Raw genomic sequence first — 4,752 nt, forward strand, 5'->3', positions numbered from 1 at the left:
CGGGCTGATGATCGTTGGTATTATGCTTCAAATATATGTTTAGCTTTAGTGTCTAGGATATTTTTAATAGTCTACCAACACTCTTTCACGCTTTTACTCATTATTTGTTCAAATTCGCCACATATAAAATAAGACAGATTATGTTAAACTTACCTTTATTTGTTAGTAATTCCTAATATTCACTGTCAAAAGTATTAGACTTCACTTTTAAGTAATCACTTTTAAAGTAACTGGACTCGACAATGCGCAACGAGAATGACAAGCAGAACAATATTGAGGCTTCATTGATTGTCTGCTCCTGATTTTTCGTCAGTTGAATTTTCTATAGTATGCGTGGGGTACACTCCAACTAGTACAGTGAGCATTCATGTTAGGCTGCAAATACACGACGCGCATTTTCCGCGCCCGCGTTCAAACGCGTATAACTCAGCTGTCAATTATGTAAACCTGTGTCAATAAAATGTCAACCCATGTCGATGTGTTTATTTACACCGTTTGAAGAGAGTGATGTGTTTGATTGATTTTGTTGCTATATCTAATTTAATTGTGAAAATTTACAGCGAACCATGAATCGTGAACAAAAAGTGACCACCTTACGGCGTGGTCCACTTTCATTAGGTTGCATATGGTATCTCTTCGACAACCTCCACAAATCAGAGAATGGGCGCGCCCCATGCTTGTGAAAAGAAACAAACACGCTAGTCGGTTGGTTAACACCATTAACGACTGTGACTGTGTACGCCTTCAAATGATCCTTGAGAATCTCGACAGCTGGTGCAGCAGAAACGCCCTCCAAGTGTGTGCTGATAAATGCCAGTGTATATCATTCAGCAGAGCCCGTTACCCTATCTCGTTTACATACACACTATGCTCAACACTGCTATGGTTCGCACGACATGTATCCGTGATCTGGGGGTGCGACTCGACCAGAAGATGTCATTTCGCCCTCACATTGACAGCGTTGTTGCGAAGGGAAATCAGCTACTTGGTTTAATTACGTGGACCTGTACCGAGTTTACCGATCCCATGTGCGTCAAGTCGATCTTCTGTGCCATCGTAAGGTCGTGCCTGGAGTACTGCTGTCCGATCTGGTGCCCGCTTGGCTTTGGTGACATCAATCGCCTCGAAGCCATTCAACGGAGACTCACCAGGTACGCGGTTCGACTCCTTCCATGGCAATCCCACCACGCTCGGCCCTCCTACCATCAGCGGTGTCTGCTTCTCGGATTTGAAGCACTCTGCTCTCGACGCAAAAACGCCCAATGCCTTTTTATATTCCGGCTCTTTAACGGAGAGATCGATTCCCCGGCATTACTAGCCAGCATCAATTTGTTCGCTCCCTGTCGGATTCTAGATCTAATTTCCATCTCCGTGTACCGCGTACCCGCAACAACCATAGCCAGGGACACCCTATTATACGTATGTCCCTCGAGTTCAATGAAGCGTTAGATTTATTCGATTTTGTATGTCTACTTCCACGTTCAAGGAGAAATTGCGTCTACGTCACATTTAATGTTTGCTTATAACTAGAGGTTTATTTGTATGCTCCTTAATTTAATTATAAGGTTGCCGATTAGACACGATGTTCCGTCGGTTATATATGAAATAAATATATAAATTATGGAGGAAGAATTGGACACCACCATTATAAATTTTATGAGGTTGTCCCGGAATGATTTCAACTGTCTGCTTGAGCAAATTACGCCAAAAATTTTAAAAAAATATGAATACGAATAAGCGCCCGATTTTTTCATCAAGGGATATGCTGATTGTGGCATTGCGCTATTTGTCTACGGGAGACCTGTACAAGTCGCTTGAATACGCTTTTCGGGTAACAATGATTTTTTTTAGGTTTCCAAACGATTCAATTTGGTTTATCATATCATATCTTTACCATATAACGCCGCGGTAAATAATTTAGCAACCATCTAGACCGCAAAAAAACATTTAAAAAATTAATATGAGTCTTCGGAAGTACTTTACCGCTACGGACGGATTCAATGATTAGCAGCTATTAATTTGTAGCTAGCTTATAGTTCAGTTAACTGTAAGTATTACTATTTCCTTTCCGCTAGTTGTATTAATTTGTCCTATGTTTATATAATGATTCTTCGCTAAGTCTTCATTAGATCCATGGTCTGTAGGTAACCTGCTGATTTCTTTTCTGCATATTGTTTTCAACAATTGACTATCAGTAAGCTTAAACGCTTCTCCTTGCATCCTGATTGCGTCGTGCTCTTTTTTGAATGCCTTTTTGTGTTTGGTTACAATATGACGGTGATGGTATAATTAAATCCAGAAAAAGCATTTTAATTGGCTTTCCCTGGTTCTTTATCCTGATTGTTGCGAAAATTGTGTGAATCTGTTATTTTCATCTGGTGCTACGTTTTACACATTTTTAATGATTGACATGGAAGTTTTTCAATGTAACTTGAGCATTTTATTGATGGCTGGTCAAATCACAATGCTAGCCTTACCTTTCATACACATGGATGAATCCCGTTGACTGCAGTAGCTCATATCAATATACAGTAGGTGACCGCTTAGTGGATGTGTTTTACTAGAGTTTTTTTAAGTGGAAGTTTGTTAACTGGAGTGATTCTCAGTTAAAAACCAAATAAAGGAAAAAAATAAGCAGCCGGAATCTTACGAAGGGAATTCCTACCACGGGACGGTCCAGCTACCGGCGACCCACCATCGTATGGTCCTGGAAGCGGCGTGGCACTGTAGGACGGTGATGGCAACGGTGACGGTGGAGTAGGAGATAGGGCAATAGCCTCGTCCAATACCTCTATTTCTAGGTGTGTTAACTGAACGAATAATATTTATAACAATATAAATATAATAATATCTAAATAAGAATTATTTTCTTGTGCCTGTGTAAAAAATCTTTTTCTTCTTCTGTTCACAGTTACCCACCGATTCGGATGAATGGATGAAAATTGTGCAGGGCTTTGAAGAAAAGTGGAAATTTCCCCATACACTCGGGGCGATTGACGGCAAATGAAACGACTAAAATACTTATTCGGAAAACACGGCACTAAACTTCTAAAGTCAATTTTCTACTGCAACACTTTATTAACTTCCCCACAAATCCACCACCAGAATAAGAATGAGTCCACGAAAAATATTCGCGTCTTCATCAACCGCCATCGCTCCGCCGAACCTCCGATCCTCGAACCCCGCACAGTAGCCGTAGATTTTGAAATGGGCGCCTTAAGACGCATCTACACGTATCTTATCGATATCTACATCTAAACGAAGCTTATCTGATCGATATTTTCTTATCGTAGCGGCCGAGGTCGCTACACATGTTATGATAAAAGCTGCACCGCATAGCGAAACTGACTTTTTTAACTATAGAAAGTTTTTTAGTGTTGTATTTTTAGGTGTGATAGATTCTAACAGTAATTTTATATATGCAGATGTTGGCTCTTGGTCATGTAAATCGATGAGGTTCGAAGCCGTCAACGGCGAAACGGTCACCGGTTTGAACAGCATCTTCGAATGCGTTTCGAAAGATTGCGCTTGCGTTCCGAAACGCACTTTGACCCGATAACCTCGTGTCCCCACGTCAGGTTATCGATACGTCATGTGGGAGCGTGCGTGAGAGAGAATTTTGTGCGTAAATTCTCTCTCAGCATCCTGGGGAATCGGCTATCGTGGGCTTCGTGCGATCGATCAGCGGATCGATCGGGCATTCGTATACGTGTAGTTGTGTGGAATAAATGAAATTATTATAACGTTTTAAAGACATTCTACATCCTAGTGTTTTTTATCCTTTTTTTGCGACTTCGTAAGAGAACAGCTCTAAAGGTAGAATATCAGACGGAGGAGTCTTTAGAAATTCTTTACTGTACAAAAAACTAGAAAGAAACGAGTGTGGAATTCCAAGCCCTGCACCGTTATACCAAGCATCCCGCATCCTTGTACATTATATGTTTTGGGAGATAAGGCTTTTCCGTTGACGCATTACTGCCTGAGACCGTTCAGTGGTTTAACGGAAAGAGGATCAATCCAGCGATCTTTAATATGCGACACCGATTGCCAGGCATCCTGTTAAATTGGCCTACGGAATCCATAGTGGCAGGTTTCGAATATTTAGAAAGCCTATCGAGCTTAGTGAGGAAAACGCCAAAAAGGTCATAATGACCACCATTTATTTGCATAATTTTATAAGACAAGATGAAAATACTAGAAATCAAGATGCCAACAAATTATACATAGACAAGACGAAAATCAAATATGCTAGATTTAATGCAAATAGGTCACGGCTAATTTCAATATAATGGAAATTCGGATGCACATGGCAAATTATTTACTGAATAATTTAAAATGTAAAATGATAAATTAATATATAAATAAATTTATATTTGTGACAACCTTGCATATCCTTGCCGAACGCTAATACTACTACCATTTAATGTATAAGTTGAATTTGTACGAATTTAAGTCTTATCTCGCAACTTATCTCGTTCGCCTCTCTTTCAAATCAACAATCAGTAAATCAAAAAAAACGCGCTAAATATTTAATAGTTTTTCTAATTTCGGATAGCTTGTAGCATACAATGCGCTGGAAACATTTGTACAATTTGTACAAAACAATATTGTTTAGTTTTATTATCTTTTTACTTCATACTATTGGTAATAAGTTCGTTTAAAATAATGTGAAGAGCTTATAGAATAATATAACCATGGGCATAAAAATAAAACATAATAGTTTGAATTCGCTGAAAGAACTTAGATTGCATG

The sequence above is a fragment of the Anopheles merus genome, unplaced genomic scaffold (genome assembly GCF_017562075.2).
Source record: "Anopheles merus strain MAF unplaced genomic scaffold, AmerM5.1 LNR4000399, whole genome shotgun sequence".
NCBI classification, from domain to species: domain Eukaryota; kingdom Metazoa; phylum Arthropoda; class Insecta; order Diptera; family Culicidae; genus Anopheles; species Anopheles merus.